This window comes from Meleagris gallopavo, chromosome 11 (genome assembly GCF_905368555.1).
Source record: "Meleagris gallopavo chromosome 11, MGAL_WU_HG_1.1, whole genome shotgun sequence".
NCBI classification, from domain to species: Eukaryota; Metazoa; Chordata; class Aves; order Galliformes; family Phasianidae; genus Meleagris; species Meleagris gallopavo.
Window position 1 is genome coordinate 11,384,362 of NC_139414.1, and position 12,466 is coordinate 11,396,827.

General features: G+C 38.6%; 1 long non-coding RNA gene across 1 annotated transcript in view; it reads right to left on the reverse strand.

The window, feature by feature from the left end:
- Window positions 1–876: 876 nt before the first annotated feature.
- The window catches only part of LOC146543631 (uncharacterized), a 34,414-nt gene continuing 22,824 nt past the window's right edge, over window positions 877–12,466 (reverse strand). Inside the window, exon 3 of the long non-coding RNA XR_014885546.1 lies at window positions 877–4,416. This is a non-coding gene — a long non-coding RNA (uncharacterized LOC146543631). The remainder of the gene's footprint in view (window positions 4,417–12,466) is intronic.

Sequence of the window (12,466 nt, forward strand, 5' to 3'; positions counted from 1 at the left end):
GGACTGTCATGAAAATTCTCTTGGCATTTAGTCCAAGTCCGGTTCCAGCTGTTGGTGGAGATGGAGGAGCAGAATGGACTGCTCACATGGCCTCCCATGTAATGCAGATTGGATCTATTGTCAGTCAGATGGACTGGTGTTGTGGGAGCAGTGTGAAGCCAGTTCTTTCACTACATGGTGTGTAAAGCAATGAGGCAGACAAAAGCTGGATTTAAATTAGGGAATATTTCTGCCAAATTTTGTTCTCTGAAGCACAGAAATAAAACGTTTAATGCATCTGGCAGTGTTTATTCTGTGCACAGTGTTCTAGCTGATCATAAAAGAAAAGCTACGTGTGAACATTATCTAGAAACTTCATCGTATTTGGAGGAGAAGAGAGTATGATTTTGCTGCAGTCTGTGAAAAAGTATTTGACTGTGAAAGCGGATACAGTTTGGCAAGAAAACAAGACAAGAAAAAAGGAGAGAGAAGGTTATTTTTTGTTAGGTAGGAATTAACAGTTACAATCAGATCAAATTCTTCTAATTTCTAAGACAGGCTCCATTTTGAAAATCCAGTGTCATCTACGTCCTGCAACAATGGTTGGTGGCTCCCACTTTGACTTTTTGCTGCATTTTTATAGGAAAACAAGATCTGAATGGTTGGAAAATGCACATGCGGCTTGTGCAGCAATGGGGTGTGCATGAAAATAACAGAATTGCTTGCCTGTGCACAGTGGGTATCTCTGCTGATAAGCAAGCAGTAACTCTTCTTATGTGCATAATTGTCCTTTTGAAAATTTGGCCCTGAATTTCTACTGGTGAAGTTTTGCTTGAGTTTTCCATGACTTTTCCAGTTTCTTCTTAGAATGTTGTGCTTGAATCCTCCGTTACCTTGACAGAAATAGGAGAGAGTGCTAAAAATAATTCAAAGCAAGAACACTAGACAATTTTTAATTAGAAATGACTGAAACAGCAAGAATTAGTTAATGCGAATGAAAACAGAGTTGTACAATCCAAATAAGAATGTCAAGAATAACAAATCTGTAACTAGATTTGGAAAAATAAACAATGCTTTCCTTTCACATAATAAATGCAGTGTGGGTAGAGAAAAATAACATTAAAAAATGCTGTAACATGTTTTTATTTCTACTGGTTCAAAACAGTATTTGCTTCCTGAAATTACATGGAATCCAGTTCAGGTTCTGTCCTTTCATAGACTAAACTTGTACAAGGTAATGCATTAGTGACTACACTATTGATATTGTAATTTTTCTAGTATACATAGAAATTGTCATATTGCGAGTTGGCAGGGTCCTTGATATTTCACAAACTGGAGATCATTATGAATGTTTTCCATGCCAGAGCTATACTAATTGTGACCGTGTTGATGACATCCACCATTCTACTTAAATAGAAAATCGCTGCTTACTAAAGAAGTTGGACTTAGCTTAAGTCCTTGGTGACTGATTTGATTAGTCCATTTGAGTGAGAATGGGGCAACACAGGGGCTATGTTAATGTAACTTAAACAATAGGCCATCACTAATCAGAGACCTCAAGGTTGAAGTGAGGTTAATTGTTATGCGGGTGGTATTTGAAAAGGAGTGTTGACTGGTGTAATGCACTATGGGACTGTAGTATTTGAACATGCAGCCCTAAGGCCAGAGGTTTTGTTTAGTTTCCCAATGAAATTTAAAGCTACATTATGTACATCTCTAAACAACAGCCTATATGCTACTGCCTTTTGATACATCACAAGAGCAACTACTAATGGATAACAGAAATGAGCCCCTAGGCACAACATTCAGATCCAAATCTGGTACTGGATTTAAATCCCTTTCTAAAGTTGGTGAGGTGGGAATTGATTTTGATTAAGCCCTTCATGGAATGAACACACAAGATTCAAATGACTCCTTTCTGCCCCTGGAAGTTTAGGAAATTCCAAATTCAGAGTTTCAGTTTAGTCCTATAGTATGCATTTAGTTGAAACACATGAGCTGACAACATCTTAATGCAAAAACATTTTGGCGTAATTACAGAGGGCTGTTACTGATATCATTGTTCAGACTTGGATTTATGTCTCAACATGAGTGCCAGGAGTTTTAACTAGTTCTCTGAGGACATGCAAATATATATGAAAGTATTGGTCTTTCTGTCCATCCAGAAATTTTCTCCCTATAGAGGTAGAAGTCTCAAGATCTCTGTATACATTGTGAAAGTAGCCTTGTCAAAGACAGAGATTCTTAGTGATCTGAGAGGGTTGCAGACTTGGCAGACATTGTTTGTAATATGTACCTTACGCTATCCAGTGTTATGGAAAAAGATATTATAGACCAGACCAATACGTGCTTAGGCTCCTCACAATTTCGTTTCATGTGGTTCAGAGAATTTATTTTCAATTAAGTAGAGTTTGGACCTCTAGGTTGAATGCCATCGCTGCACATGAGATGTAAAACTTTCTGAAAATAATGTATTTGTTGTGCACTGGAAGACAGCCTCCTTTTGGTTTGGCTTGAGAACCACTTTGGTGCTGGATTATGGCTTTAGGCTTAGGCTTTTCCAAAGGAATCTGTTTGGCAGCTGTGAACTGGTGAATGAAGTCTGGTGTGAAATGGGAATCAATGTGATGAGGAAGAAAAACATCCAAACTGTGAGGCAAGAAAGGGGGAACAACTCTGAAACCATTCAGTAAGATACTTGACTATTTTTTCTTCCAAAATGTGAGATGAATGACAAAAGCAGGGGGACGAGAGCTGATATAGGTGGGAACAAGGGAATTTCTGACACTTTCCCTCTTATCAGATCAATCAGCCATTTTTTTGTTAAAGAATCTGCTTTGCAAATCTGATCAGGAAGCCCACATTTCTATTTCTGTGCATGTACAGAGGTATGTGAAGGGGGGTTATGAAAACGTGCTGGTGCACATCAAAAATCTACTATGAGCATGAGAATTATAAGGACATTTTAACACAATCACATGGAATCTACAAGGTCCCAAGTCAGGAATAAGTGCCTGATTCACAGGAAGCCAATACTGTGCTGTATTCCCATGTCAAAAAGAAAGTGATGGACAAGACCGAGACAGATGCATAATACGCACGCTATTTGTCCTTTGCAGTCAGCATCTTTCCTTAAACAGAATATTTTTTTCTATTTTCATTTCTTCTATCTAAATAATCATTCATCCCAAGCATACTCAATGTTAGCAATGTCTTTCTAATCCGTTCGGAAGCATTATTGGGTATTGTGGATAGAGCAGCTGGGGGCCTTACGAAAGCCAGCAGCTCAAACTATTTGAGCATAATATCCCACACACCAGAAATTACCTAAATAAAGTTTAATTGCAGCTCCAAGGAAAAGATGGAGGAAGTATCAAACTGTTAGGCACACACGCTTTGTTCTTTGTAACAGAAGCCTTCAAATGTAAGTAAATGAACACTGAAAAATAAAATGAGATCGTGCTTTGATGTTTTGAGTATCTACTATATGGGAACAAGGCCATAGAACAGGAAGCAAAGAGCAAGGATGAAAAACAGTTTATTACATATTGCACTATATTAATTTCCTTTAAAAATCCTAGCAACGTGCAAACTACCTGCTCATACTATACTTTTGGCAAATTTAGGGCTCAGGATAAATCTAGTGGGCTTTTGTTTTCTTGTCTGCTTTTATTATTGCTGCCATTGCGGCATTTCCAATTATGCACTTGTTTGTGTTGTGCCTGTGAGCCTCACATTGCCACCAGGACACACTCTGTTCAGAACTGTACAGATGAAGAGACAGAATCACAACCTCAAAGAGTTGAATGTTCAGAAGTGGGCACAGCAGCCAAGAGGTTGTAACAGATAGTGGTTTTGGCAGATCAGCCAAATATGTCCAACTGAAGAACTGTCCTATTGAATTCAAATAAGAGGATTCTGAAGAGCTGGCAACTTGCAAGGATGATTTCTCTGTGAAAGGACTTCATTCCTGAAGAAAAAAAAAAAGATGTGAATCTCCTGCCTCCTGAAGAGCCTTTCCCTCCTCTGTATCGTGGATGGTTAGAGAAGTGGGAAGAAAACGCACATGAATAGGGTTTGTGGTGACAGGTTCTCACTGACATAAAATCATTCAGGTCAGCATTTTGGTTAGAAAACAACCCATACTCATGATTCACACAATCCCAGGATGCCTCTGTCTTCCTTTTCTGTGTTAATTAGAAGCTGTGGTTTATCACTCTAAATGTCATTAGTACTGGAGTTTGCTTGATACCTTCTGACTGTCCACAGGTCACTGAGCTGATTTACAAGTCATGGAGGGATTCAGGAGGCCAGAGATGAACTTGCTTATCCAATCAAGTGCCACTAATTGAGCAGCTAGGAAGATGCCAGTTACATCTGTTTGGAAAGTATTCTGAATTCCAGTCCCACTGTTTACGCAGTTCCACTCCTTTGGCTCTAAGACATAGAAAAACAAGTGTTATCCATGGCAACTAATGGAATAAATAGACTTGCTTTCCCTGGAACTCAGAACTTTCTCACTCTTTAATACACAACAGCCTCAATGCTATAGCCTGAATTCGGAAAACCCTGTGTATATAGTATGTTCCTATGGCTACCCTTTAAAGGGCTCCTTTATTTTAAGTGGAAAATTCAGCTTATGCGTTTCTGTCCTAGGACTCTCACTGGAGCAATGAGTGAGGTACAACTCATTCGCCATTCCTGTGCACCATGTCTGTATATGCTGCAATCTGAGTCTTTAATCTCACTCATGTTTTATAGTTGTGGATATTCATCTCTTTGCCAGTGAAGGCCCTTGGAGCTATTGATTTGCTCTCTAGATCCATTTCATTATACTCTGTACTCCAGCTCAGCCAAGCCTCCCATGGGATTCAGTGGGAGAGCTGATAGTGCTGAAAAACTACATGGCTTGGCCCACGTGCTCATGCTGGGAAGTGTGACAAGAGAAGCATTACGTTTAACGTCTTAACAAGAAAGAGGAGTGCTATATAGTATGTAGGACCAATGCCAAAAGTTGTGGTCCCCTTTCTATCTTCTTTTCTTCTTTAAAGCCTTTGAAATAAGCTAATATAAATGCTACAGGCATCAGAAGTTTACTTAACAATTTACTTTAATTTGGGAATAATAAAACCTTTCAGTCACATCTTTTAAAAAATAACAGCAACTTACAAAAAATCCATCTGATGCGCAGCAGAGTTCTCTATTTTCGCACACCGCTGATGAGGGCTTTGATTCATTGTACGGTGCCAGTAAAGGCAGATGTTTTAAATAATTAAATATAAAAAGGATTCTCTGATCCGGATACACTTCGTGAGGTAGATTTCTTCTAAATTATCTTATTTTCATAAAACAATCAGCGTAAGGCCAGTGATGAAATTAACTTTAATCGCGGAACTATTTGCTGCTATGCCTTCTGCCCGATCTGCCCACATTTGCAGGTAGTACAAAGCCCTTCACACTGTGGTAAGTAAAACAAGTTTAAAAAAAACAAAACCCAAACCACAAAACTACAGAGTGCACTCAATATGATCGTTTGGTGTTTTCAAATCAGCTTTCAAAAATACTGTTTATATCCCCAAATTACAATCTGTAACTTAAACAAACCTTTCCCTGAGGTGAAGTAAGCTCACACCGGACAGCAGACATTGCTAAACGTGCCAGCTTGCCTGCTATATGGCCAGAGTGTTTATTCAACAGAAGCTTGGACGACAGCCACCACATCAATGTCACAGCCTCTCAGCACATGTGAAGAAAATACATGTGATACATAGCAAATTAGGTGTCCTGCTCTAGAAAGAGTGGAATGGGATTGATTTGCCACTTTTAGCAATGCTCTTTTACTGTCAGCCTGGCTTTGAGAAAAGCATTAAAGATTCTTGTCACAGATGTTTCTTTCATAAACTGTTGTGGGAGAATGACATTCTGCAAAAATGGTTTACTACTCTGCTTTCTTCTCCTGGGAAAACAAAGCGCGCTAGTCAGCCTAGCCAAATGGGCTCAAGGAACGCTCTTCAGTTATACCACAATAGCATTAAGGATCATGACATTTACAGAGCTGATCGTAGAAGCTCTCTTGGCAAATGTACAGTGTAGAGGTATTTATCCAAAGTGTGTGCCATTGATTTTTTTTCTTTGTCTTGCATTAGTTCAGTGGGGTAAAACTGGCCTGGTTGGGTGTTCAAAACAGAGAAGATAAAAAGGACTGAGCTTACACACCATGTATTAAGTGAATGGTTCACACTGCATTTGAGTAATTAATCACCTTTAAACAAAACAAAACAAAAAAGAAGAAAAAAGAGGGAAATCTACTACAGTACTTAACATAGGAAGTCTCATTTGATTTTACTCTAAGTTGCTGGATTGCATAAATTGTAGCCATAAGTTGAGATCTCATTTTAGGTGACAAAATAAGCCTTTGGTCAAGGAAGCATGTTTTTAATTGTTTACATTTAACTGAGAGAGCTAGGGGGATGGGAAAGACAATGAATCTATTATTTTTAGGTAATAAACTTGAAAACATTTAGAAAATGCTAATTTTCTTACAAAAAGTCAAAAGGTTTTGTATGAGTATTTGCTCTGCTGTAAAAAAAAAAAGAGTTACTATAGCAACAGCAACATCATATAGAATCTATGACTTCTAAAGCACATTCAGGAGAGAAAAAGTTATCCACATGTCACATTAATTTTCATACTTTATATAATGCTAAATAAGCAAAAAAAATCCTATAATGTCACATATTTTCTCTTTTTCCAATATTTATTTTAAAACTTTTTTTTCGTTACACACGGTCCTATATTCACAAAATATTTTAAAATTAGAATAAGGTTTTGATGTTTCATGTGCACCTTGTGGTCCTTTGCTCTGAGTTCCTAGACTAATTCCTCCTAGAATAAAACACGACTATGGGAAGATGAAAGAAATTCAAAGTTTACTGTGATTACGAGCAGGGTAAGCGCTTTACAGAAAAGACCATCTTGCTGTGTTTGAGCAGCTCCTGGCATAAACCTTAGCGTATAATGGGGGTCCTTTGCTGCCCAGAACTGATGCTACCAGGGTGGTACGTGATGCTGGAGTGGGCGTTTAGGGACAGCAGGCAGAATTCCCTTTTCCTACAGCAGTCTTAAATAAGATCATCATCATCATCTATGCGAAAGTGCACAAGGCTTGTTATGTAAAGAAATGTTTTCTAAAACAGGAGTGCTTGTGGCTATAGAGATTTTTCTTGATCCACAGCAAAGAAAATCTGTTGTAAGTCCAGCCTAGCAGCAGATATGCGGGTGAGCAGATAGAAGTGGGGTATTAGGCCAGTTTGCACAGGCATGTGATTAGTTGGCCAGATCCATTTTTGTCAGTAGAACAGTTTAACATGCATCTATTCAAAATGACGGTGGGGAAAAGGTGACTCAAATTTTACAAAAGTAGAAAGTTAATGGAAGTAATTCTTTCCTTGCCCCACCAGATAGGAAATCTCAAAGGAACCTCACTCTACTCCTGGTACTAGCGCTCTGTGGGATTCCGCAATTAGTTTCCTCAGGGAGAACCTTTCTTTCTACAAGCTGATATGTTTTGTTTTATTTCTAAAGGTGAAGCCTTCCAGTGTCCTGGAAATAGGACACTGTTAGAAATATTTTATTCAATTTGAAGCGATGACCATGCGGACCTTTCATTAGGAATGCAGTTATACTGCAAATACATGCTTTACTTCTAAGCTGGCTTGATTCCCAGATTGCAATGTGGTAAGACTTTTGATTTAAGATATTAATCAAATGACAAGAATTTCATGCGAGATATGCTTTTATAGAGGGTCCGTGTAATCTGTATCTTTCTTTTCTACACCATTAATTGGAGCTGCCTTTTTTTTCTCCATCTAAATGTCAACAAGTCTGATTGAGTATAAGCAAGAAATTAGTGTTCCTTCTCCAGTAGTATCTCAGCACGGAGGAGAATTTCCAGAGCAGACAGCGTCATCACTTTTAGACAGACTGTTCCCCAAAACCAGCATTACTGGAATTCTGTGTCGGCTTAAGACTGACTTTCTGACTGAGGGAATGATAATTCCCTGTCTGTAGTCCACAAAATATACCCTTGGCCAAAGAATTCCCCAGTTCCACAGGCTGAAAATCATTCTATAACCACTCATGAAATCGTTTCAGTGCATGTTGACATAGCTCCTAGGGAGGAATAGCAAACAATAGCCTGCATCCTCCCCATGTCTGCACTGGGGGAGAAAGAGCAAAACAAGTGTGTTCATTACTCATGACACACGCACGCATGAGATAGCAGCTGACAGTATCTGACAAGCTGCAATCACAAGTACCCGACAGCACATCGATCGGGTCCTGTGTGACTTTGCCATGGGAGGACAGACACCACTGCTGGCTGCCTGGTGAGCAGAGTGCACCTGGCAATACATGTGGCAATGTGCTACCCCTGCCTGGGTGCTTCTGCCTGGCCTCTACCCCATGGCTTCAGCATGTAGTGTGGAACATTTAATAAAAAACTTCCCAATGAAGTGATGAATGGCTAAAATATGTTACATGTGTTTCGTGTGAAGAAAAAAAGAAAAGAAGAGATAGAAAGGGATAAAACTAGAGACTTGGTTACAGAGCAGACCCGTCCGGTGATGTAGGAGTTATGAAGCTAGATTTCTCCATGAATATCAGGAGTTACATCAGACTCAAAATACTAAGCAAACAAAATGCTAACACAGTGCTATTGACAAACCTGAAAGGAACTGCATCACTGTTCAGCTCCCTGAATAGTTTAATGTTTTTTCTGTATAGCCTTCCCTTATCATTGCCATTTTCTCAAAAATCTTTGAGTATGGACATCCATCTTCAAACATGCTTGAAATGATTTTGTTATGTTTGCGAGACAGCACAGACACTGTGAGTCTGAAACTCCTTTCCTGATGCTGTTGTGTTGACAGGTAACAAAGAAAGAGAGAAAATTAGCTATTTAAAAGCTTTTGAAGTATGTCATTGCAGAAAATAGTGTGGGAGCATCCGAAATATCCTCAGTAATATCTTGTCTGGTTGCTTTTCTTTTATTAGTTTATTCCACATCACCATTTCATCTTAAGATTTATATCTGGCTAGCACTTAACATAACACATGATGTTGATATAAAATTTTGATCCCCCCCATTTAGAAAAATGGGGGCTAGTTTTAAATAAAGTAAAATGAATTCTGCAAAAACATTGAGTAGATCCACAGATGGTGTAAATTGTCTTTAATGAAGTTCATAAACTTGAATTAAAGTCTCCCAAGTGGCTGTGTAGTTTGACTACATTCATCCCTCTTTTTGTCTGTGAATATTTATTCAGGAGGGATTTTGCTGGAGGTAACATTCAGGAATAAATATTCTTTAGCTAAAAGCCCAAATTCTCACATATGTCCTAGTACGATGTCTCGTAACCCATTTTCTCATTATCAGACATTCATTTTTTAGATTTCCCTTCTTTTAATGACTACACAAACAGGAAAATGTGAATTTAGATAAATACATAATGAAAAACATACAAATACCCAGGCCATTCTAAGATTCTATGATTCTATGAAATACCTACAGACTGAACTTTGAAAGTCATGTAGCTGTGTGTATATGCATATACAAACACATACAGTCTCTCTATGTATGTATATGTTTATATATATATATATATACTGCCAACTCAGTGATGAATAGACTAGGGAAAATATTGCCTGTGCATAACTTTTTTTTTTTTTTCCCCAAATAAGAAAAGGAGTTAAATATAGGTGATAAATTATTCATAATTAATAATGTAAATGTGCATATATCTCAGATATATTATCTGTGTTCTTAGTGAAGCCAGAATTCATATTTTTGTAGTATGTATGATGTATGTATGCACATCAGTATGTGCATCTTTTGCTTTCTATAAAACATTACATGGCTGTTGAGTCTATTGGTAGCTGGAGAACTAATATAAACTCATAAATGATAGACATCTATATTGTAATGAAAAGGTCCAACCAATTGATGAGTGGGCATAATGCCATTCAAACAGATGGGTCTGAGCATCAGCAGCCAAAACATCAAGTAAGTCCATCAAATGGAGATGTTGAGGCTGGGTAGATTTCACAGCCAGGAACACTGAATGTTAAGACAGTGTAATTAGCAGAATATGACACCATTAAACCAGCTGTGGGCTGGATTAATTCTGAAAAATATAATAAATACCTTCCACATTATAGAAGGGAGAGCCTGAAAAGATGCCTGTTTTTAACAGGGTATGACATATGGAAGTCAGGATTTCCAAATCTGGAGTTTGAGGTTTCTCTGTCACGAGGATTCATAGCACAGTTCTGTATTTTGGTGTTTCCAGGCTTATGTAAGGAGAAATACTTCCTTGCCTAAAACGAATGGCATGCTACTGCTGCGGAAGAGGCAGCCTTCCACAGGAAAGCTCCAGAAAACAAGAACAAAGCTCTTCTTCCTGAATAGCATTTGCCAGGCAGAGTAGTACAGTGTCTGAACACAGCTTTTACTGATTAAAGGTTAATTTACTAAACATCATAATTTAGTCATCTAATAAGAGAGTAAAAACAAGAAAATGTGACTTTAACTAAGTAACTTGTGTAAATTATATCTGATAAAACCTACAGGAATTCAAATTATATTTCAATTCCCTAAACTTGCCACCCCAGAAACTATGAATTACTCTTCTTTCTTAACACAAAACAGATTTTCTGGAAGATTAATGGGAAATGTGCATTGTTTATAATAACTCATATTTCATAAATTAGCAGTGATCATATTCTGGTTTCCATTTGCATGCTTAGTTTGTTTCCCTCCCAGAGACACAGAGAAAACTACTCCTCAGGCATTTGCCAAAAAGGCAAAGAGAGGCGTGGTTGTTTTGCAGGCAACACTCTGCCAGGGTTTTCTTGGGATGGGAGCTTTGATATTTGCTTGTGGCATAAAAAGAGCTTTCCTGGAGAGACACCAGGAAGCGTAGGCTGAATGATGCCTCCTTCTCCTGCACTGCCTATCGTCCTGCAAAAAACTCTCAGGCCTTAAGTGATTTATTGTGAAAATAACACAAATGGTAAGCTGAAGAGTGCTTTCAAGTAAAAGAATTAGTGGCAAGAGAAGTTACTGATCAAGCTGGAGGAACCAGAATTGCGTATCTAGTCACAGAACTTCAGAACTGTTGGAATAACTGAGACATGTTGGGAGAGTTGTGTAGGTGAAGTGGATGGATGGACGCACGCTCTTTGGGAGGGGCAGGAACAGATCAGGCCAAAGGGCTGCCTGTGTGTGAAGGAACAGCTTGGATGAATGGAGTAGCTTTGGGAGATGGGCATCAGGCTGGTGAGGGTTCGAGGATCAGGATGAGAAGAAGATCAGTGAGGTGTTACTGTGAAGCCAGGAGCTGGATCTAATGATCCTTGTGGCTCTCTTCCAACTCCGGATGTTCTATGATTCTATGATACTGTAGAGGTCTGCATTGCAGACCAAACAGTTGTGGCAAGGGGGTGGATGGAGCCTCTTTTAAACAAATCAAGGCAGTCTCCTTAGCCTTTAACATGAGGCGGTGGTAGACCATGAACTCAGAGTGCTCCCAACTTGGCTGTAATCCTGCTGCACACACAGTTTGGCAAACCCAGGAAAGATTAACCTCAGGCCTTGCTGCTGAATTTAGAAGATTTCCTTTTCTGTCTACCACCAGTTCCTGATTGCAAGGAATACTCTGACTGGACAATGTAGGCAGACCAACAGATGAGTCTTCAAGAAGCTTGTTAAAGTGAGGGTCCTGTGCTGCAATGGATGCTTGTTCTGACTTCCTAGAGGAGTTGCTTAAGGGTGAGGAAGATGAACTGCAGTGAAAACTGAAAAAGCACCATCATTAAAAAAGTAAAAAGCAAAAAAGATCTTATCTTTATGTCTTAACGCTTTCCTACTCCACCCCAACATTTATATATAATATATTCTTTGTCATTTGATAGGCTTATAATATCATCATGGGAAAGCAAGATGATATACTCTCGGTGCTTATTAATAGACCACTAATCACAGAACAGCAAGTGTTTGGTTGACCTGGGGATATTCCAGCAAATGAAAAGTATTTACATTTTTTACTGTTTATATGGTATTATGTTCACATATAATTTTCAGAAGCAAAAGCCAAATCCTGGTCTGGCCCTTGCAGACCTGTTGAAAATGAATTATCAAGGTAATTCTCAAAGACGATTCACAATGTAAGGTGGGATGTGACAAAAACAAACATAACACAGCATAGTGCAGTCTTTAGAGATGAAGGCATGTTAATATTAGTTTTTCAAGAGACTGGAAGTTTGAAAACCAGAGCAAACATTTTATTTTTTCATTCACACTACATTGTTTGATTGAGGGGGTTGGAGCAGAGGTTGTGAAGGTTAACCACTCTTAATTTTTTCATCCGATAAACTAATCTGAAACGTCATGACAAAAAGTATGATATAATTACTGTAACCATAGCAA